The sequence below is a fragment of the Parus major genome, chromosome 2, assembly GCF_001522545.3.
Source record: "Parus major isolate Abel chromosome 2, Parus_major1.1, whole genome shotgun sequence".
Lineage (NCBI taxonomy): Eukaryota > Metazoa > Chordata > Aves > Passeriformes > Paridae > Parus > Parus major.
In genome coordinates this window covers 132,585,893-132,610,562 of record NC_031769.1, presented here as the reverse complement: position 1 = coordinate 132,610,562, position 24,670 = coordinate 132,585,893, and the positions used below count along the sequence as shown (strand labels likewise).

Genomic DNA, 24,670 nt, shown 5'->3' with positions numbered 1-24,670 from the left:
ATCTTTTTCTGCTGTCTTACTAGGTTGAAGATCAAAAGCATAAATGGTAAACCTGTTATCAGCTTGTAGTTCAGCATTAACCACTTAAACTGTGATTCAGTAACTTTGCAAAGATGACAGGTAAAACATATAAGAATCACAGTTTTAGCAAATATGATTAGCTGCTTAGATTTAAGAGGTTTTGATAAGATTATCTCAGGGAAATATGGATAAACAGTCCAGCACATTATGCAGAATCACAGAATCATTTCAGTTGGAAAACACATTTAAGATCAAGTCCAAGCATTACCCACTATATACTGTACTATTTCCAGCAATGTAAACTAATTTCTGCCTATTTTCTTGCAAAAGACCAACTTTTTTTCCTGTGCTGCCAACTTTTCTGTTTATTTTGCTCTATGCCTTTGGTGTATAAACCATCCATAGAGTTGGTTCAGTCTCCCTGTTCACTTCAAGACTAAATATCACAGTTCTGCTCTTCTATTCTTTTTAGGCCCTAAATCCACTTATACTGTATATCCAGATACACTTCAGAAACATTTTCATAAAGACTAAGAGAGCCACAGTGCCTTAAAAGAGGAGTTATCCTGCCTCTGGTGGTTTTTCAACCACCATTTCCTCACCTTGTTCACAGAGGATGTAGATTGTTCTGGAGGACTCTCATGGGGCTCCAGGCCAGGGAATGTGCTGGTGGGGGAACATGGTCTAAGATCAGCCCTAAGGGTAGGAAACAACCTATATCAATTCACCTTTAAAAGAATTTAATAAAAGAATAACCATAAATTAGCAAAGAAAACATATGCATTTCAGCACTGTTAACTACCCTAACAGTTTATAGGAGCTGTTCTAGATCTTGAGTAGGTCTGAGAATTAGGCCCCCTACATAAGCAAAGAAAATATTTCATATCTATAGGAAACCACAAGCCCCAAATGCTAACATCTGCAAGTAAAACAGAAGATCTAATGGCTAAAAATTTAAAAGGTTGCTAGTAAGCCACATGCCCTAAGACTTATCAAGGCACTGTCAAATCAGAGAAAATCACATTTGCATGAAGTTGTCACCCGTCACCTTAGATATTCATTTTTATTTATTGGAGCTTCATCTCTTGTGCAATGAGTGACTCAGGCTGCTCCAGGATCCAGCATCTTTCACAGTAATGGGTTCACTAAAGCTGTAGCACTGCTCTTGGCTTCTGCTCAGCAGTTGGCCTGAGGTTACAAACTGTACTGTTTATTGAGCCTCATTAAAACCACTGTCATGTGGAATCAGCTTAGCTTGGCTTTAAGAAAATGTAGAATTGGCTAAACGTGCAATTCCTTTTGAAGTCAGAATGCTAAGTTTGTACCATATTCCAGTGATTCTAATAATGGTTCTAATCCTATTCCATGAGCAATAAATGGTCACATGTGTTTGTTGGTTTAAAACCTGACTCTGCAAAGGTAGTAACTATACTAAAATAATTTGAAGTTGGCTTGCAATTAATGTTGCAAAACAATATTTGTCTAAGTAACGAAACTCTAATCATGCAAGAGTTGTAAATGCATAGTGTGTGTGCAATACTTTTGGCAAGAAACCAAAGAAGTATTTTAAACTTCATATTTAATACTCAGTTTATCTAGGCTGGTCCAGAATATTTATTGAGCTGTTATCTCACATACTATAAACCAGTGATGAAGTGGGTTCTGCATGAGTGCTATTAAATATCCTCTATGTGCCATTACAACTGGTAGCCTTTTTTGTAAAACAAGACCTTAGCAGCTTGTGATGTATTATACAGTAATTGATATAACAAGCCTGTGATATATTATCTTAGTGTTCCTGCTCCAGGAGTGGGGCTGGCTTCCTGGAAATACTGAGGAGAAAAAAAAACTTCCCCTAATATGTTTGTATATTCCCTTAGAGCTATTTTATTGGTCCATCCAGAAAGGAAGTGTTAGAAAAGAAATATGACAGAAAGGGGTATTTAAGTAAGCATTATAAAGATGGAACATGGTTAACAGTTTTAAAGTGACAGAGGGACAGGTTTAATAACCTTTCTAAGCCTTTTTATTATCATAAATTGTGATTAAAAAAACAAAAGAGAGAGAGAGAGGGAGCACAGTCAAGCTACAATAAGGAGATAATTCTGAGCAGTAACACCAATTAACAAAGAAATCAAAGAAATCATCCAGGCATTGAACTTGCTTCTGCTAACATCAGCAGCAAAATTCTTGGCAATTTTGTAAGATGACATCCAATGCAGGAAAATTAAAACTTCCTTATCAAACTAGATGCTGCAGTAATTTCCTCTGGGAATGAGCCTCTTTTTTTCTGAAGTTATTCCTATTATAAACTGTATTTAAATGAACTTTCACCTACACAGAGAATGGACTTCCCTCTCTTGTGTTACCCAAAGCTATTCAGAGCTGGGACCTAGAATTAACTTATGTAATTTATAGACAGAGATATAATCTCATGATCAGAAAGCCCACTGTTAACTCACTGGGCAATGCATGTATTCTCATGGTCCCAAATTGCCTCCATAACTTGTCAATCCATCTTCTTCATATTCCTTCTTTGAGTTCTCTTCACTTTATCAGTTTCACATTCTTTCTTGGACCTCCCAGGGAACTGCTCTACACAACTAAATATATATGGAAAGAAGACTACTAAACATACATGTCTTTCAGAAAAAAAGTCAGACATATGAATTTCATCTTGTATATGGAATACTTGATTACTTCTACATTTTTATGTGACTATTTTAAGCCCAGACATAAAATGGGAGGATGGTTGTCAGCTAGTTTGCTCACAAGGGGAAAATGTAGTGCTTTCTTTCTACTTTTATTCTACGTTACACTTTTTTTTGTTACAAACTGAAATTGACTCAATAGTGCATCAGGAATCAGCTCTTCTAATGTGACATTATCTTTACATTTAACCCACCACTTTTCTGACTGCTTAAATTTAATGCCATTATGGTTCTTAGCTGTAAATCATACTCTCAAGTAATCATAGTCTGCAACCATGAAATAACCAGATCAATTCAAGGATCCTTTTTCCAGATGAAAATCAGAACCTAGAGGAAGAAGTGAGAGGCTTATTGTCTTCCAGTAACCCAGCAGGCCAGAAAGAACTGTGAGAAAATAAATGCAAAACTCTTCAGCACCACATTTGATATAATGATATCAGTCTTGTCTTTTCTTTTTCCTGTTTGAAAAGTTATGCAGATTTCTTTTCATCTCTCTATCACTATGATCATTTCAAGTGAACAGTAATCTGATAGTCTGTTTTATAGCCTCTTTGGAATACTCTTAAAAGTCTAGGCTTTCTTTTTTTTTGTCACTATATCAAAAGTGGCTATTATTAAACTCTAAGAGAGAGTCTAAAAGTCAGTAATTTTAATGAAAGAAATCAAGAAAACTGGAATAATTCCACTCCACCTCATGGTGACACATAAAAGCAACACATTAAAAAGAATCACCAAGTTTAAGAGCAAACAGATGATGGAGATGGCTATGCAGGAAACAGTAATAATGCAACACTTCAGCACTGAAAACCTCAACTATCCTTTCATTAGCACAATGAAGGAAACATTTAACTATTGTTTAACAACAAAACACAAATAAGAAGGAAAAAATCAAAAACTCTTCTATTAGATGTAGTTCTATGCTGAAATAAAAAGGCACACCCTCTTTGTGGCCCAAGAAAAACAAACAAAACTAAAGAGGCAAAAATAGCAATACACATGTTCATCTTGTAAGTAAATTTCCATTCAGTTTTATTTAAACACCTCACACAGAAGTATGAATTATTATGATTTGATTGTGGTCCATTATTATGGCAGATGAAATGTCAGAGCTAATGTGACTCATTAGACCTTCATCTAGCAAGTTTTTCTTCACTGCAGGAATGGGAAGTGGATGGAGTAGTAGTCTGTAACTATGTCTGCAGCCTCGTTTTTGCTTGGCCATGACTTCAGAAGTAACCCTGGCAAATCATAATGGTTTTAGAATGGTATATCACTTTCAGCCACTTTTTCCTAGCATGACATGTGTGATTTAGCCCCATTGCATAACAAGAACTGAAACTCCACAAAAACCAGTGTAAAAAAACCACTGTGAGAACAGGGATCCTATTACTGACAAGCAGCCAGCGCCCATGAGCAAAACCCAAGGAAATTTCTTCCAGATCATTGTTGGCCAGAAGTTCCATTCCTCGAGCAACAGGGATTTTTCCTGTAATCCTTAGAAAAAGCACCACACTGTCTTCACAAAATCCTTAGTGTTTCTTTACCACTGACTAATGTGAAGGCTTTTTGAACTCCCTTGAAATTTTGTCTCTGTGACATCAGCTCCATAGGTTAATTAACTTTTTGTGTTAAAAAAAATACACATATTTTCAGTGGGCATAAACAATCACCTTTTAAATTCTTTGAAATGTTTGGGACCCTAAGTATGACTCAGAGCATAAAAAGCTCTAGGGCAATGTGGATTGAGGTAGCCTTCTATCTCTGCTTTTCTTCCTTTTTGGTCACCTTCTTCATTCTGTGGTCCACTATTCAGTTTTCCTTTTTCTATTTTTGCTTCAATTTTATTTTCTAAACTCAAATACTTAGAATAAAACTAAAACTTATTGATATGATGTAAGAAACCTGGAGTGTTTTCCTCATATTTTAAAAATTGCAATTTCTTATGTCCTATGTCTTTCCTTAATAAATAATCCTGAGTCTATTCATTTTTCTGGAGCCGTCAAAATATGTACACATATGTAACTTCTCTGTCCCTAATTTTCATTCCCTACTCCTTTCACCTCTCTTTTCTTCATCTCCTTTCTTTATTCATTCAGTCTTCTTCTCGGCCCTGATGTATTCACTGTAGCACAGTGAGGAAAACAAAAAAAAAAAGCAAGCAGAGTACTAATAATGAACTAGTTGTGCTCCGAAAAGCATAATAATAGAAAATTTTATGGACATTTAATAAAAAAAAGGTTAGGAGGTAATTAGCATCTGCAGGTCTGTGTGGTACTGCAGTGTAAGATGCAGGTCTGGCTGAACCCCCGGGATAGGCACGGATAACAGCAGTGCCCATTTTAAGTCCAGGATCCCCATGACAGCAAGCCATGCCATCCACATTACAGAAAACATCTGTCATTGTTTTCACCTCATCTATCATGGTCTTTAAAAGCAAAAACCTCTGCACAAGCACAGCGAGAGACTGAAATCTGAGCTATGCACAAGATTCTCTGTGTTTACTAAATGCCGAATTTAAAGGTGGTTATTAGGTAGCTCTTTCTCCTCTATCTGCTAAACATTTACAAAAATTGATTGGGTAAAACTATCCATCCTGAAGAGCACATTAGTTGTCATCATGTACTAAATCCAGAATTTTGCATGGCAGAAAGCTGCCCTTCCTACATTACTGAAAAAACTGAAGGGCATTATTTTACTCTTGAATGCACCAAGTAGTTTCTGTTGAAGCTAATGCACTACTCACAGTGGTAACTGCTGCTCTTCATAATTACCAGCTGTGGTCACTGGGTAATTTAGGTAACACTCCACATTTCTGTAACACCCAATATATCTCATAATAAGTGCCATACTTTGTGGCACTCTCCCATGGCCTGGTCAGAACTGCTGGGTTTTGGGCAGAACATTTAGCTACCCTGTACTTTGACACCTGCTCACAAAACAGAGCAGGCTGCTCTGTGGGAAGCTGAGAGCGTATACCTATTGTACTCATGATTCTCAACTCGTGAATCCTACAGATTGTTTTTCAGAAGCCAAATGTCATCTCTGCTTCTTTACATCCAAAGCATACTCACAGAGGAACCCTCTCATCTCTCTGCTTTCCTATCTACTGAAGCACCTATTTCACTACCTTTATGTGTAGTAAAAAAGGACAGGGTTTTGGGTTTTTTTAAAAAACATACAAATACAACTCTACATTTCAGGAGAAAACAGAAACACTGCACTGCACAAATATTAGAATACGTGTAATTTTTAAAAGTTCCCAAATATCAGACTGTAGGAATGAGATTTTTACCCACATAATGCAATTTCTTATTTTTCTTATATTCCTGTACCCCTGCTTTTACTAAAACACAACATTTTAAATTAAAAGGCCTCAGCTTCCTCTCTTCCTTAGGAGACATAAATAGAGATTCCACTGGGAAGGGAAGAGTAGTGCCTGCAATCAAGTGGCAGCAGACCTGTTCTGATGGCTATTTCTGACCTTACTTTAGCTGAGAGGACCTACCCAGCTCAGTGGGCTCCATCTCCCATATAGTGGCACGAGGGTACACAGATCTCTCACAAGGAAGGGAAAAATGATACTGCAAACACACGCATGAAATTGCTAGAAATTCATGAGGCTGTAGTACTGCTAGAAGTCACAGGCCATCTGCCTTTACATACATAAATCTGAGAGATTTTCATAAAGAAGGTACAGCATACAATTAAACCCTTTTGCAGGCATTACAAGGAAAGCCATTGGATCTTGCCATGACACTAATCCCTCAAAACATGACTTCACTTGGTGATTCCTGGCCGACTGCCTCCAGCTAATGATACAAGCAGGACAGACCATCTGAGAAATCCTTAATCAAAAGTGTTATATCCACAGGTCAAGGTCAATTTTTTTTCCTTATGAAACACATTCAAGACAGCCAAAAGGACCATTTACTTTAATCAATAGGTTGTAATACCTGCAATGATTTACTGCAATAGTAGAACAGCATGCACATTTAAAAGAAGAGTATCTCCTTATCTAGGTTACAAAGCTCTTTAAAATAGAGCCAGAACAATATTCAGTTCCCTTTGGTTGCAGTGAATAGTTTGAAGGTTGAAATTACATTCTCTGTTGATCACTGGAAGACAGGGATAGGGACAGACTATTGAAAAATTTCAGTGTCCTTTTGGCTGCCTTCCAGTCCCATCTCCAAGTGGCTGCTATTCTATTTAATGTAACTGGAGTCTACCCTTAGGATGAGTATCTTTCTTCCTGACAGTTTTTGTTCCTTTTCAAGGCAGGGGAACAGCCACAGACCAACAAAGACTGCCTCTTGGAGCCTCAGCCAAAGGGCTCAGGAACAGAGCAAACATGGCCAAAATCCTGCTGCATGACTGCCTTGCAAACGAGTTTCTCTACATTTTCTCTGAAAATGCAGACAATATAATAACTGTGGTTAAGATAATCCCAGAGACAGAAATTTTTCATCTGAAAAGATTTTAAAACGGCAATGGAAATTTGAGGAAAATCTGTTCTATAGCTGCAATACATGACCAGTCAGAAAAACAGACAGACTTGCTAAAAGATTGTAAGCTAAAACTTATTCTTGTAGGAACATTTTTAATAGAGACACACGCTAAACAGGCTAGTTACATATAAGAGCTTCAGACTTTTAATCTGGGATTCCAAAACAAAACCCAACCTGCTTAAAAAGTCTTCAAAACCTTCACCCATAAAAGGTTATATAAATTCTCTAAGTGGACAGACCTGGGTTAATAGCTAACATAATTATACCCTGTATGTACTGACCAGATAGCAGAGCTATGGCAGTGCACAGGTTCAACTCAGACACATCAATCTGTGTCTAACCTACAGTGCCCTTGGGACACACTCTACACATACAGGGGCACGTTCCACTATGTGATTGTTTTTCATGGCTACTGCTTCCAAAATTAGCTGAGCCCCAAACTGACCAATTTCTGCAGGTAGAGTTACAAGCTTCCCTGGCCTTCAGGCTTCACCAATTACCAGTGCTCCTCATGGACCTTCTTCCTGCTCTGCACTGCAGATATTTGTGCAGCACAGAGGCTCTGAGGCACGCAATAAATTGATACCTTCTGCTTGTTATATCTGCAAGAAGAAAAACACTAAGGAGTTTAGCAGACATTTATGCTCCCCAAAATAGCCAGGACTGATTCACATTTACCCTGACTCACATAAGTTATCACAATCACATTACTTTCAGCAAAAACATCAGTTAAAAGGAATTTGTGTCAGGGCCACAAGCAAAGAGCTATTCCATTACAGCATGCCTGTGCTGGGAAGTTGTTAACATCTTCAGCGATTCCCTTAGGAAATGTCAACAGCAGCACCAGAAAAAAAAGCAAACATATTTGTTTGTCTAAATATTAAGAAGAGCCTGGAACAGTTTCTAAAATGTCAACAAGAAAACCACACTCCAAAGCAGCATGATTTCTTTTTGTTGCAAACATAAATAGTTCTTCTGTTAGTTTGGAAAGCAGTCGATGGGGAGTCAGCCAGGGTACCAGAGTGAAGCAGATATTCCTCTTCACAGTATGCAAGGAACATATTAATCATGCAAATAGAAATCCTTTTGAGGGAAAGAAAAAAGGCACTACGTCTCTTTGGGATAAGAAAAGTAAACATGTAAATATCATGCTTTTAGAAAAAGAGGGAAGTCTAAGGGATGGCTACTATTTGACAGCTACTGTGCTACTGTTTTCTGTACACAGTGAAGGGTGAAGTATCTTATTTCTTTTACATACTGCATAACACATTCACAAGACTCTAGTATTTACAGTTGCACTAACAAAACCCACTCTCCAAATACACAACACTCTTAAGAAACCTTCCACATTTTATAGTACACTAATCATTATTCAGTACTTCAGTGCTCTTATTATGTAATAGATATGATATAATATCATTGTTATTTTTCATTGTCTTTACTGTGTGATAATTAGCAGTGCTGCACTCATTGGCTGCACTCTCTTTTTTTTATTGCAAATAGACCCATATAAAATCAGCTGGAGGTTCATTCCCTCTGCACCTCAGAAGAAACATTCACCTATGTATCAGAGAGCAAGTGGCTGCAGATGCCATCCATTCCATCTGGAGAGGAGAGAAAGGCTGCAGTGTCCAAAAAGAGGCACCAAACACATTTAATATCCACTACCAACAGCTAATATCCACTACCAACAGGCCTGGGATTTACTCTTTCCATAGAATTTCAGTAAGTAGGAAGTGGCTTTATGATATGGAAGTAGAAACCAAGGCACAGTCAGGTACTGCCCTTTATTCAAAGCCTGTTTTATTACCCTGCAAAAACACCAGGAAGAGGCAATCACCTGCAGCACTCTGGATAATGCCACATGGTTCTCCCTTCTCTAGCTAGCACGAGGCAAGCCCTTCTAGAGCTGTCCCTTCACTAAATCCTGTGTTAGCTACATCCAGTTCTCCACAGCCAGGTCTACCAGCCAAACCCTATTTAGCCCTGTCTAAGCTAAAACCTCTCTACGATGTCTCTGCCTTCCTGGAAACTGCCAAGAGAAGACACAGGGCCTCCTCCACAGGTTACGTGATAAACTACTTTTGTCACTGTTTTTTTCACTTGAGCGTCTGGGATACATAACATCATCTGATTCATTTAACATAAATAATTGACAAGACTCCTTGCAGTTCAATAGTTTGTTTGCTATTACCTTTATAAATAAGGACAGAACTTTAATATAGTATAAATGTGCAGATGTGCTTCAAATATTTTAGGAACTTGCTATATAAAAGTAAAAATAAAGTCCTTGTTAGCAATAAAATAGAGTTATTATGTCACTGTAAGCTTCCATGCTTATCACATCTCCAGTGATTTACAGGTTCTTTTCTTTTTTCACTTTTCCTAACAAGCACAAGGATGTTTTTCACTGCTGAACACTTGAGCTGGAAGCTGAAAGTTGGGTTAGATGCTTACTCATCAATTAGTAATTAGGATTTTGCAGGTCAAGTTCTGCCCCAGTGTCAGCTATCAAGTCACCTTTTACTGCAGCCATGTTAAATACAAACCCCCATCCATACCCTGTATTGATAATCATAAATGTAACTACTTCCATCCATGTGAGCTGCTGCTTACCAGACAGGAAGAGGACAGGTTGGGAACAGAACTGAAGTCAGCTCTTCACCTGAACATGTTCTTTGAATAGAGTAAGATGATTACTTTTTTTCTCAGTTGTGCCCCTCATATCTCGAATTCTCACTGGAATATGCCCAGGAAAAACCTCTATTACTATTCTTACTTTTGACTACAACACGAAGTTCTGCTGCAAAGACAGCTGGCTGCTGAAACAACATGGGTCTGATGCAGAGCAGTCTCATTTCCAGCCTATAATCTCTTTCTGCTATTGATGTAAATGTATTTTTCATATAAATGAGTGAGTCTGGTCCCTAAAGATTACAGGGGACAGTAAGATTCCCACCTTCTTGACAACATTTTGAGTCTATGCCTCTCTTTATATTTCCCTTTGTGCAACCAAAAAAGGCCTGACAACAGGATTAGAGAAAGCTGTAAAGTCAAGAACATTTGCTTTTGCAGAACTAGGGATAAAATGTGAAGTTATAAGTATAGTGAAAAGGCATCAGCATTTGAAGTCGAGTCTCCATTTAACCACATTTAATCTCCCATATAAAATGCTCCATGTTCTCTTTGGAAGGAGAGATTCCTTCCTTGGGAGAAGGTCCCACTGGACACAGTCATTCTTTTTGAATTCTTTCAGGGCCCCAGGGAGACACCTGAAACATAAGGAGGAAAGCAACTCTGCTATTCAAAAAAAGAAAAGCACAAAAATGCTCTCACTTTGTGAGAACCTTTACTTAAAGCAGGACAGAAACCCAAAATGTCCAAGGAAGGGCTACCGAGTGACAGAAGAGATAAGCAAAGGTGGCAGAGAGGCCTTCAATATCAAGGGATATCATGATGCCCTTTATCTCCAGCCCTGGGGATACTGGACCCAGCATTTCAATACATCAGCTGCTGATGTACACTGACAGCAGTGACAATCACTGATTGGTTGGGCACCAGCATAAAGCAAATATCACAGACTATCAACAGTGATACCTTTGCCAAAGAGTTTCTTCTTCTCCTGCTATCATCAGAACATGTACTCAGTACCAGCAGAGCAAAACCTTTCAATGGGTAATACCAATGCACTTTACATCCCAGGGACTTTATTTTTAGTGGATAGGAACACATTTGAAGGACCCCATCAACATCCTGCAACACAACAGCCTCCAGCCTCGGGTCTGAGGAGTCTGAATGTGTGATGGACAGGCAGATATGTAAGTCTGTGCCAAAGCATTTGGAGAACACATACATCTTTTTAAAAATGACATTTTTTTACTGAGGTTTTCAGTTCTTACTTACTAGAGCTCAATTCAGTCAATACAGTAACTGCATACCAAGCACCACAGTTTTGACCAGCAAGTCAGCCAGATCTGCAGATTTTTAGGGTAAAAGCAAATGCTACAGAGCATTAGCTCAGTAGTTAATGAAGTTTTGGGCCAAAAAATACCCACTGTTGAGAGAGAACTGCCCAAAAGCAGGCTTGAGCAGTAGGATTGAGCAGGATTGAGCACTTAGTTATGCTTTCCTGTGTGATCTACCAGTCTGGAAGCCAATGGGTAATGTTATCTTTATGACTTGGACTTGATTTAAATTAAGACCTATTTAGTTAATTTCCCAGGAATTCAAGACACATTTAGTCACCTTTACATCATCAATATGTCTTGAAGTAGGGAACACAATGTTTTGGAGCTGTTGGCTGAAGACCCAGACAGCTCTATGCTGACAGCAGAAAGAGTGTAGGCTGCAACTGCTGCTCGTTCTGGAATTACTACATTACAAGTAGACTTTGGTGGTCAAATTTCTGCCATTTGTATTTCTGCTTATTGGACTCAGCCCATCTCACTATATACCAAAGCTGGAAAAATCTACCCCTAATTAGTCCACTAGTTTAGAAAAAATCAACCAAACAGCACCACATTGGCTCAGACTGTTATTTCAGCACATATAAACAGGTTTTGTGACCTTTCCAAGATCCTGTTTCTATAGAATTTAAATATATTACTAATATATAATATATTACTAATTCTAAATATGAGAAAATTTACTTCAATTACTAAATATGAGAAAACTTATTCCAGTAAGTCAACCAAGACCACCAAAATGCATTACAGCAAAACTTCTGACTCCCAACATAATAAGAAACACAGCATTTCCAGGATTTTACAAGAATATTGGTTACACAGGCTCGTCTTTTCATTCTGCTAGGCCTCAGACAAGACAGCTTTCTGCCCTACAAACAAGTACAAGGATAAAAATGCAAAGGTTCAGGACGCATTACAGCATGTCCAAGTTACAGCATCAATAGTCTCAATCCACAAGCATTGGTACATAAAATCATTCAGAATTATGGCACATAGCTGTAGAGTCACAAGAGCCTTTAGGTTTGAGGGGCCCTTTAGTACTTACCTGCTCTAAAGTCTTGCTCAAAGCAAAGTCAGCTTTGAGGATAGGACTGACTCTGAAGTCAGGAGGAGAGAGAGCCTTGTCCAGTCAGCTCTTGTGTGTCTCCAAGGAAGGACATGGCCAGTAGGTCAAGACAAGTCATTATTTACCTCAACTCATCACCCATGAGATGGCACCAAAGTATTGGACCCAGCACTTTGGGCTCCCCAGTGAGAGAAAGACACTGACAAACTGGAGCCAGAAAAAATGGTTTCTCCATACAGAAGCAACAATATCAAATAAAACCAGCACCAATTTTTTGGCCAATCTAGCACAGTCAGTTGCCCTTTTTTTGTCATTGGAAAATATTGCTTCCTAAAGTTTTAAGGAATTATTATATAATGTAATAAAATTATTTCATTTGTATTAAATATATGTTTAATATAAATTTAATAACTTATATTTTAAATTTAAATATTTTATTTGCCATTTCTGACAGTCAGTTTCTGGTTGTCCAATTTAATTTTATTTTTTTTCTCTAGTAAGTTTATAGTCCTAACAGAGACAATGTACTTTAACCTGATGCTTCCAAACAAGCACACCTCTTGCCTTTCATATTTTACTCCCAAATCCTGACCAAATTTTTATATTTAGAGGTTCCTAGATTCAGTTTTCAAGTAAATGAATTTTTTTGAAAAAAACCCTCAGCAAGAAGACACACAATTTGTTTCAGTGTCACAGTTCCCTTTCAAGTATCAGAGAACTCTTACCATGAATAACTTGTACATATCTCAAGGGGATTTTCATATACGCTACAGGAAACAAATCAGCCTTAAGCAATTGTTGTGAAACATACTGCATACCACATTTTTATTAATTTCTGTACAGCTTCAAATGTCTGCTTTGTGACATGTAATATACATGCAAAAGTACCTGTTTCTTTCTCATTCACTCACAGAATGCAGCAGCTGCATGTATAAATAAACATCAGTTATTATGGTTACCAGAGGGCCAACACAAAATACGTTTTCATTTGGAATATTTTTTACCACCCACTGTGTATAGAACAATATTACTTCACTAAAAACATTTGCGGGTAGGCAGAGATGGACCCGTTACAGCTCCCCCCACGTGGGTCAGGATGGCCGAGCGGTCTAAGGCGCTGCGTTCAGGTCGCAGTCTCCCCTGGAGGCGTGGGTTCGAATCCCACTTCTGACAGCCCTATTTTGGTTTTGTCTACTTCGGAAAAAAAGTGGCTGAGGGAAGACTTCATCGCACTCCACAGCTTCCAGAGGAGGGAAAGGGGAGGTGCTGTTCTCATCGTCCTGGCACATCCACTGCCAGGAGGTTCAGGAATAGTTCAAAGCTGTCAGGGGAGGTTCAGACTGGACACTAGCAAGCACATCTTTACTGAGAAGGAAATAAAAAGTGGAACAGGCTTCCCAGAGAGGTGATGCCCCAAGCCTGTCAATGTTTTAGAGGCTTTTGGACAATCCACTTAAAAACTTGCTTTAACATTTGATCAGCCCTGAATTGGTCAGGCAGTTGATGATCACTGCAGGTTACTGCCAACTGAACTTTCTATTCTATTCTATTCTATTCTATTCTATTCTATTCTATTCTATTCTATTCTATTCTATTCTATTCTATTCTATTCTATTCTATTCTATTCCTTAAATGGCGTCTTAAATTACCATGGGAAATCTAATTGTTTCAGCCTAAAGCAGGGAGCAGTTCACAGAGCAACCCCAAAAAACTGGTGGGATTTTGCTTGCTCTCACCACCATGGCTGCACCAGCCCTCCACTTTCCCTGCACCAGCTCTGAGGCTGCATGCCAGGCCAGGCACTCACCTGAGCAGTGAGAAATGCTGCTGCCCCAAGACTGGGCTTCTGCTGCTTTAGGGAGTGACACCCACCCACCAGGCAATCACACACACAGTCATGGCACTTGCCTAAGTGGCAGGAGAAGGGGAGTGAGCAAAGGAGAGTACAAAAACAAGGCAAAACCTCCCTCTCTCCCGCTTTTGCCAGAGATAAGTTGTTATTTTGGCTCCAGATGTTTTCTAAAACTACAGCTTCCAGCTCAATGTTAGATGCATTTTCCCTATTGTTAACTTGCTGTCCAAAATACTCTGGATATTTCTTTATGTTCTTGATTTTTTAAAATTTAAAGACCTCTAAAAAGCAGATATTAATCAGTAAACTAATTAAATTTTCATATTATATATTTAGAATTAAATACTCATTAAGTGAAATTCTAGAATACAAAGTATTTCTGATAAATAAGATTATAAACAACAGTCTTGAGAATATTCTTCCCATGAATGAAGTGGAAGACTAGGTTTTTTAGTTGATGTTAAATATCCAGCACTGCAAACAGTCAGCAGACATACAAAAATGACCTCTGAAAACACATAACACTAGATCATTATAAATGGGCAGCTAAAATAGGCAAATCAATGAATTATTCCAGGGGAAGAAACAAACTGAGGTAGTGTTTTAATTAAGTCAAAATAACACAAGCTCTGACAAAGGCAACTAATTCCTTCAATCTGCAAATACTACTGAAAGTCCTTGAGCAGAGTGCTTACCTGCACAAAGTACTTCTCTACCACACCTTGTGTACAGAAAAGATATTATCTGTTTTTCCCCAGGATCTAACCCATGGGGTGGTGTTAATCCATCCATTCTTACTAGGCAAGCAGCACTACAGGCTGCCAACATATACAGGGATGCTTTCATCCCCATGACCATTAAAGTGCTCAATTCCACATTCCTGACAACAACTTTACCAGTGCTGGAATTATGAAAGCAGCACATTTGCCTACTATGAGCACACAGCAAGTCCAGCATGTCTGGATCTGCCAAATACAACAAAATCAATAGGCAGGCACCTAAAGCAGTAACCCTGAAATCTGAAGCTGCAGGACTCAGAGCTGGCTGGTCTTCCTGTGGGATCCATTTTAGACAAAACCTGAAATCAACATCAAGTCCCACCAACCCAATTTACAATAGCAGTATATCATCAACCTTATAGAGGCATAAAATCAATATTATTAGAAGTAATTTGATCTAAACTTAGAGTGTCAACTTCTCCTAGAGTTTGAAGAAAAAAAAATATAACTGAGGTAGAGATATAGATAGATATACATATAAACCATTAAATAATTATAGGCCACAAGATAAACAGCAACATTGAGGTCTTGAACCCCCTTAGCTTCATTTCAATTATAATAAGAATATTTAGATCATATAAATCAGAACAGGTGTACCTACAGTATGAGATGTTTTCAGCATCTTAGAAAACTGCAAATAAGAAGACCATTAAATAATTATGCATTCAAATACTTATTCAGGACTGCAGCTTTTTTCTGCAATCCCTTCCTGATCCTACTTTGATCCCCACTGAGAGGCTTGCATGGGGGGCAGAGACACAGAGAACTACACAGGGCTCTGGCCACCATTCAGGCTAAGAAAATCCCTAATTCCAGTGGCAGTTCACAAGTTACCTCAGTGGTCCTAGGATTAACCCCATAATGCAAATTATATTTGAAACAGCAGCAACATTACATATGCACAGAGCCACAGGATAAAACCTCTGCAGCCTAGAACTCTTTATAGCTTGTAGTTAACAGCATTTCCCTTCTAGTAACACATTGTAATGAGTAAATTACATATGCAGATAAGATTTAATTTGGATTTTCAATATAACCACAAAATAAAACATAATATTCTTCCAATCCAACTCTTCCATAATTACAGATTATAAAAATGAACAAAGCTAAAGAGGGAGAGGGAGGGTTAAATTCCAGGCCATCGTAAACAACAGAGACCATAGGACTTCTTTAAGAAATCTCCGTATAAAGTTCAATTCCTTATTCTCAAGCAGATATTTTTTCCTGAGTTAAAGGCCTGAACAGAGCAAAATAATCTATCAAATCCTTCATTAGTGTTATGTATATAACAGTCACTTTTACGAATATGCACCAAATGTTGGTAAAACACAGAAACTGACAGAACTGACATAAACAAATTCTGTGGAGGCAAGTCTCTTCTGATAAATTTGATTTCAGAATCTTTTACAAGATGGACTAGACAGAATCTAGAGGTATTTGAGGGAAATAAAAAAAACACTTTAAAAAATCTGATTATCAGCATGTATGCTTGGTAGCTTGGTATTTCAAAATCACATGCTGATATCTGCACTCTTTATATATAAGCTGTTTAGTGAGGCTAGGAAAATCTTCACATGAATATGTCCAGCTCTGTAGTCAATTTAAAACTAAAATAATCATATTAGCTAGACAAAATCTTCAGACTTAACTTTCATTATTAAAGCACATGATCAGCTTTTTCTGAGATAAAAACTGCATATATCTTAGCCATTTCTAGTCACAAGGATTGAGACCAAACTCTCAACATTTGCATGTGCTGTGAATATTTCCTGTGAGAAAATGTCACAAGGTGAGTACAGAAAAACAAAGAGCTCAGATTTTTTTTCTCTCTATGGCATGGTGCACAAGGCAGTGCTCCTGGTAAATAAGATTCAGAGAATGACAAATATTTTCTTTTTTCTTTCTTTCTCTCTCTCTTTTTTTTTTTGTTTGTTTGGTTTTGGTTTTTTGGTGTTTGTTTTGTTTTGATTTGATTTGGTTTGTTTTTTGCGGGTTGTTTGGGGTTTTTTTTGTTTGTTTGTCTTTTTAAGATAGGGAATATACACTTTTTCAAACAAATGTATTTCAGGGTGCCAATGCAAACAGGAGGCAAAAGCCACAGAAAAGTGTTGTGCACTACCAAAGGCCAGTTTGCTTTAAGGAAGCCTCTATTAAATATAACCTTTAAATTATTAAGAAATAAGGATTCCCTTGCAGCTCCAGCCAGAGCTGTACATGTGAGCGGAGCCCTTATTGATCAGAAGGGGAAAGAAGAGATGCAGACCCCACACTCTATGTGAAATCCCCTTGAAGGGGTTTCAGGGAAATAGATAATTTTATGGGCAAGCTGGGACTCTGCCATTACCACTACTGCACCATCTCACATGTGAGGGTATTGTCACATAGAAATTATTCCTTCAGATAATTTTTTTTCTCGCAAACAAACGGTTATCAGCAAACTCTCCTCATCCTGGTTTTATGAATGTTGCCCATGGATTAGGGGAGAATACAGCACAGCAGAGACCATCTCATATGCTCATCAGAAAGCATAATAAATACCCAGATCTGATCTGATCTTGCCACTCAGCATGAGTCACTGAACAACTGAAACTGATGGAAATGCTTCCAGTATTTCTCTCCTGACACCAGAGCCACGCATCACTTTGAAAAGATTTTGAGGAAGTTCAGACAAGTATATGCTAAGTATGTGGACACTGAGGGAGTTTTGAGATGTCTCATTACTTTTTACTGCTCATTAGTGGATAGGACAGTATATTTCCAATACTTTGTAGTTTTCAAAGTTTTTTTTAAAACCAAAGTAAAAAGAATCAGGGTACCACAGCTCACCTGCTCCCTTTGTTATTGAAGCAAGCCTACACTGACAGTTCAAAGCATGTCTGAATTTGCGTTTATCTTACTGAGAAACAATCCATTACCAGCTGCTAATGGTCCTTTTTTTGCCCTAATGAATCTACCTTGAAAGGAGTCTACCTGGGCATCCATGCTGTTCACAGTTATTAAAACATGAAAATTGGACTAACTCTGTTAAGGACATTGATGGTTAACTCTGATGTTAATTAAATGTCAGCTTTATGACTGGAAACAATTCAGACAATGCCGAAGTCAATCGGCATTAAATCTATTAAATCTATTAAAGATGATGCATGCAGCAGCTCATCTCTCAGTACAAGCATCCTGGATCTCTACTGGCATAACTCATACTGCAGAGGGGCAGGCCCAAAGGGCAGCTTTGGCATGAGGAAACACAGGTGCCTGGAAAGTGGAAGTAACACAGAGCTGTTTCTGATAGCTTAGAGACCCTTGTGACAGCAGAGGCAAAAAGCTACCTGCCACAAGCCATGCTTGCATCTGGATCTCCTACAGACAGACACAGTCAGAATATGGGGCAGCTTGTTATTCTTTCTGCTACTAGTGCTCTTTACAAACATTATTGGATAAAACAGTATGTTTTGGTAGGCTTGCTCCATTTGCAAAAGCCCTTTTCCTTCCACTTTTAAAAGTAATGCTGTCTTTTTACCCTCAGCCAAACCTCTAGTTGTTTGCTGATAGAAATAGTAACCCTTAATTCAGAGTGGTAATGTCACACTCATGTTTAACTGGAATTAACTTATTTTCCTGTTCCTTCAGTGCTAGTGCTAGGCACTGGCAGCTCCCACTCTCCTCAGCACAGCACAGCTGGTCCCCATTGCTGCTGCACAGCTATGCAGACCCCTCACCAAAGCACTCAAGATCTTCAGTGTCTCCTCAAAGAGGAAGACCCACCAGCCTTACATCATAGAACTGATAAGAAAACAAAACCTCATGCAAAATCTCAGTGTCAGGGCTCTCACTGGGCTGCCCTGCCTGGATCACAGGTGTAGCTGCATTGCCTCCTCTCCTAAATAATATGTTCTCCATAGTTAGACTTACTCCTTATCTGTAGTCCAGCCCAATATCCTCTTAAAACATGCAATAACATCCATGCTGGATCAAACCAATGGTCAGCACATCCTCTGGGATGGTGGCCAAGATTACCCCTGAGACAGAAATCAATACAGACAGTGGTAATCAGCAGGACAAACAGTAGGACAAAACTTCATTGTGTCCAGAAATTTGGGGTTCAGAGGTTTCTTATTGCAGTGGTATTTCTTTGTCTCATAGCCTGCAAGAGGGTCACTGGAGCTGGTGGGCCCTCTTGGGATCCTCCCCACTCTGAGCCAGCTCAGCTGCAGCAGATTGCTCAGGACCACAGCCAGTTTTGATTGCCATGACAATGACCATACAATCTTGTGACAAATTCTTCTAGTGTTTAACCACTTTCCCATTAAAAAAGTGGGGTTTGGACATTTTCTGATAGTTTTAACATTCACATGATGCTGCAGAGCCTGACTGTGCACTGCCTGAGGAACTGTGTGTAAGCCAGTCAATGGGTCAGGGCAATGTTCCTCACACCTTCCTACACTCTGAACAGGACCACTGCTCTGCCTTAATGTGAAGTGATGATCTTATAAAGGTTTTAAGACTGTAGCAAAGGTTTTAAGACCACAGCATTCATTACTTTAATTTGAATACTCTAAGATACATAATTTTTCTGGTTTCTGGATTTTCCCTATGTTGTTCATAAGGATTCCTGTCTTTTTGTTGTGGAGGCATCTAGCATTTCTCCATAATACCCAGAGAAACAAGATCATGCTGTTTACAACTGGTTTATCATAATAAATGCCAAAACATTTCTCATCTCTCACACTAATAAAAGTCAGGCAAAATGCAATGATTTGCCAAAAGGTAAATGACCTTTTAATGACATCTTCAGCTCTTAGAACTACTCTCATAGCTGTTTTGCTCTTACTGTGCATATGTTGCATTTATTTCTCCCCTTGCCAGGAGACTCCCCATCTACTTTATACATTTGAAAGAAGTATACAGGCTAAGAAGGAAGCTTTACCTATTCCAGTCTTCAGACTCACATTATCAAAACAATAGCAGGAATAAAGAAAGATACTAGAATAGAATTATAGAATATTTCGAGTTGGAAGGGTCATCTAGTTCCAATTCCTCTGCCATGGGCAGGGACATTTCCTGCTAGAGCAAGGTTCCTCAAAGTCCCATTCAACCTGGCCCTGAACACTTCCAAGCACTCACAACTTCTCTGGATAGCCGGGATAACCATGGTTTCAACATGTTCACAGTATGGAATTTCTTCCTAATCTCTAATCTAAACCTACTCCCTTGCAGGTTAAATACATTACCTCTTATTCTGCCACTGTACATGCTTGTAAAAAGTCCCTCTCCAGCTCTTCCATAGGCCCTCTTTAGGTGCTGAAAGGTACTATGAGGTCTCCCCAAAGCCTTCTCTTTTCCAGGCTGAACAGACCCCAGTTCTCTCAGCCTGACTTCACATGAGAGGTGTTCCAGCCTTCTGACCATCTTTCCTTCTCTTCTCTGGACTTCTTCCAAGAGGTTCATTTCCTTTGTGTGTTAGGGACCTCAGGGCTGGACACAACATTCCAGGTGGGATCTCACAAGGGCAGAGCCAACGACCAGAATCCCCACCATAGCCCTACTGCCCACACTGCTTTTGATGCAACCCAGGACACGTTTGGCTTTCTGGGCTGCAAGCCCACATTGTCCACATCTTAAGCTATCAATCCACTGACACCCCCAAGTCCATTCCTCAGGGCTACTTCCTCAGGGCCTTGTACTTGGCCTTGTTGAACTCCATGGGGTTTTGAATGGACCTACATCTCAAGCCTGTCCATGTCCCTCTGGATGATATCCCTTCCCTCCAGTGTGTCAACCACACCACACAGTTTGGTGTCATTGCCAATCTTGCCAAGAGTGCCTTCAATCCCCCTGCCCATGTCACCAACAAGGCTGTTAAACAGCAGCAGTCCAATACTGACCCCTGCAAAATGCCACTTGTCACTGCTCTGCACAAGGATACCAGGCCCTTGACAACAACTTCTTGAGTTTGACCAACCAGCCAGCTCCTTATCCACCAAGTGGTGCATCCATCAAATCCGTGTCTCTCCATGCTAGAGTCAAAGGATGTCATGTGGGACAGTGTCAAGTGCTTTGCACAAGTCCCACTAGAAGACATCTGTTGCTGTTCCCTTATCTGCCAGTGCTGTAACCCCATCACAGAAGGCCACCAAACTTTTCAGACATGATTTGCTCTTAGTGAAACCATGGTGTCTGCCACCAATCACATCCTTATTTTGCAAGTGCCTTAGCACAGTTTTTAGAAGAATCTGCTCCATTATCTTGCCAGGCACAGAGGTGAGACCAACTGGCCTGTTGTTCCTCAGGTCTCCTTCTTTTTCCCTTTTTAAAACTAGGGGTTATATTTCCCCCTTTCCAGTCAGTGGGAACTTCACCAGACTGCCGTGACTTCTCAAATATGATGGATAGTGGCTTAAAAAACTCCTCTGAGAACTCCCTGATGTCCTACAGATGCATCTCATCAGATCCCATGGACTTGTGCATCTTCATGTTCCTTAGATGATCTTGAACTTCATCTTCTCCAGCATGCATTTCTTCACTCTCCTGGTTCCTGCCTTTGCTTTCTGTGACTTGGGCAGTGTGACTGGAGCACTTATTGGTGAAGACTGAGGCAAAAGAGGCATTGGATACCTCAACCTTCTCCATACCCCAGGTAACAAGGTCTGACATTTCCTTCCAGAGAGGGCCCACCATTTCCCTAGTCTGTCCTTTACTACTGATGTTCTTATTGAAACTTTTCTCATTGCCCTTGATGTTCCTGACTAGATTTGATTCTGTCAGGGTCTTAGTTATCCACACGTGACCCCTGATTGCCCAGACAATTTCTCTGTATTCCTCCCAAGCTCCCTGTCCTTGCTTCCACACTCTTTTCTGACTCTGAGTTTACCCAGAAACTTCTTGTTCACCCACACAGGCCTCCAAACATTTTTGCCTGATTTCTTACTTGTTGGGATGCATCTCTTCCAAGTTGGAAGGTGATCTTTGAATATCAACCAGTTTTCTTTATTTCCTCTTCCCTATGAGTCTTTATGCCACGGTACTCTACCAAGAGGAGTAATTCAAGGCAGACAAGGTCTGCTTTCCTGAAGCCCAGGGTAGTGAGATTGCTGTGCGCTCTCCCCACTGCCCTAAAGGGTATTGAACTCCACCATTTCATGGTCACTGGAGACAAGGCTGCCCTTGAGCTCCACAGTCCCCTGCAGCCTCTCTTGTGTGGTGAGAACAAGGTCCAGCATAGCACCTCTTGCTGGCTCCTCTATCCCTTGGAGAAGAAAGTTACCATCAATGCTTGCCAGGAATCCCCTCAATTGTTTATGCCCTGCTAAGGTGTCCAACAAATATCAGAGTGGTTGAGGCCTCCCATGAGAGCCAGGGCTTGTAAGAATATGAGGCTGCTCCTATCTATCTACAGAGGGCCTCATCCACTCAGTTTTCCTGGTTGGGTGGCCTGTAGCAGACCCTATAATGTCACCTGTCCCTGCCCTCCCTTTAGTCCTGACCCATAAGCCATTGGTTGGCTCTTCATCCATCCCAGAGCTCCATGTACAGCTGTCATTGACATAAACCATGCTTCTCCTCTTCATCTTCCTTTCCTGTTGTTCCTGCAGGGCATATCATCCTGTCACAGCTCTGTGATATTAGGAAATCAGACACAGAATTCTGTGTTCAGAAAATAACTTTGTCCATGTTAAGAAACAAACAAGAAAAATGGGGCTTTGGGAATGGGGGAAGCTTCCATCATACAGTAAGTACAGCTCACAGAAGAACATGTATTTAAACTAAGATCTCATACAGAGGAACAAAAGAATTCACCATGACAAGGCTTAAGTGTTGTTCTTTCACTGTGGTTATTTAATGCAAAGAATAACTCATAGTTACATTATAGATGGAAGATCAAACATGAACAAAAGCTAAGACTGCGTGGTCATCCCTGGCTCCTCACAGAGTTTGTTGCAGAGTTTTGGACTGGGTGTCAAGAAAACTCCATTTCTTCTGGAAAAATATTTGGTGAAAAATAAAGCATGTTTCTACCTTGATTGAAAGATGGATAAAAGGGTGGAAAGCACCCTATATTAAGTCCTTAAAAACATTATAGGGATTAAGGCAGATACAATATGACATAATGAGTCCTGTACAAAAAAAAAAAAAAAAAAGGATTGCCCACTTTGAGCTTTGCTGTAATGCATATAGAACAATAAATTATATACCAAACATTATCCAAAATAAACCATGGACCATATCTAGTGGTAAATGAATTATCCCTGCTCCTCAGAAATTCTCTTTTTCATAAAGAGCAATCCCTCTAGGCAGTCTGAAGAGAACTGAGTACACTTTTTTTCCTGTAACTGTGAGAACGAGGAAATAGGGCTAAAATTCCCATGTGATAAGTTCAATTTCAACAGCTAGTATTTTAATATGGCTACCTAGTTATAAAATATTTGCTATAAAATCTTTCCTTGTATTAATGAATTTTTGGATGTTTACAAGCTCAAAAACTGCTACAGAAAGAACGAATCAAAAATACTGGCTTGTAGGCAAACCAGTTTCCAGTGTTCTTCTAATAATTACAATTAGGTAGCTTAATGAAATCCAGCTATCAGATTAGTTTTACAACCTCTACTTCTCTAACTTGTACTACCATGACATCTTACAATAAGTCTGGGGCAAATGGGTTAGATCTAGAGAATAATATTATACTCTCCCCCTCAGACTGATTTTTGGTCCTTTCTGATAATGTTTAAGAAAATATTTTAAAATTAGTTGAAAGCCATTTAGTGCTCCCACCAAATTACTCCTCAATGATGCTGGAGCAGAAACACTTTTTTTCCCAAATGCCCTTGATTCCTTCTCTGCACACACAGACATGCACTTAATTAAAACTTTCCATTGAAGTGGCATTAGTTAGACACACAAGCATACCAAGTTGCTCTTAGGCTTCCTGCCAGAAAGCCAGCAGTGCTGATGCTTTCCTTCATTTACTTTAAAGTGTCAGCAAAACAGGCAATTTATGGCCACATAAATCTGGAGCCAACAGGCCATGACCACTATCTGCAGCAATACAGCACAGACACAGAGGGTGAGCTGGTCCCATTCCCTGGGACTGATTCATGTTGCTGAATACAGAATCAGAATACATTTTACCAAAGCATCTTCTGTAACACCATAATAAAATACATCACCAGTATGAGTGTCTAAAAAGTTATTAGGGAGCAACATAAACAAATCCCATTAACAAAGCATGGGACTTGTGCAGGTGTCTATTATTCACCGTGCTGAAAATTTAACCTGGGGATTTTATATCCATACAAGCAGGATGCAGTTATTTCACATTGTGAAATGAGGTTTGGTTTTTATCAGGATATTGAGATTTTTGTTAAGAAATAAAGAACAGGGAGAAACGTCTTTTGGTCTGATACAGTGTTGTCCTTGTGTATGGGGATTTTTAAAAGCATCCCAAAAAAGGGAGACATCTGAGAATTCATGTAATTGTCAGGAGCATCTGAAAAAGTATGTAAGACACAGCAACTGCTTTCATTATATGGTACCAGTTCTGCTTCAGAAGGCTTCAGGGATGTATCTGGCAAGAGAGAAAATGTATTTCTGACCACCAGTGTAGCTATTCTTCCATATGAAAATGCAGCAGAGTTTGGATGATGCCACTTAGCTCTGTTAGGTGCTGACTGTCACATGTGCTTCTCACATTGAAGTTGGAATTAAATAAGAGTGGTTTCAAATTGAGAGTAAGTTTCACATGTAGCAGCAGTAATAATTACCTAATCTACAGACTTC

General features: G+C 39.3%; 1 protein-coding gene and 1 non-coding gene across 7 annotated transcripts in view; one reads left to right on the top strand and one right to left on the bottom strand.

The window, feature by feature from the left end:
• Positions 1 to 24,670, bottom strand: part of OXR1 (oxidation resistance 1) — a 257,813-nt gene that overhangs the window by 192,307 nt on the left and 40,836 nt on the right. The gene's annotated exons all lie outside the window — the stretch shown is intronic.
• Positions 13,359 to 13,441, top strand: TRNAL-CAG. Its single transcript has one exon. It is a non-coding gene; the product is annotated as a tRNA-Leu (tRNA).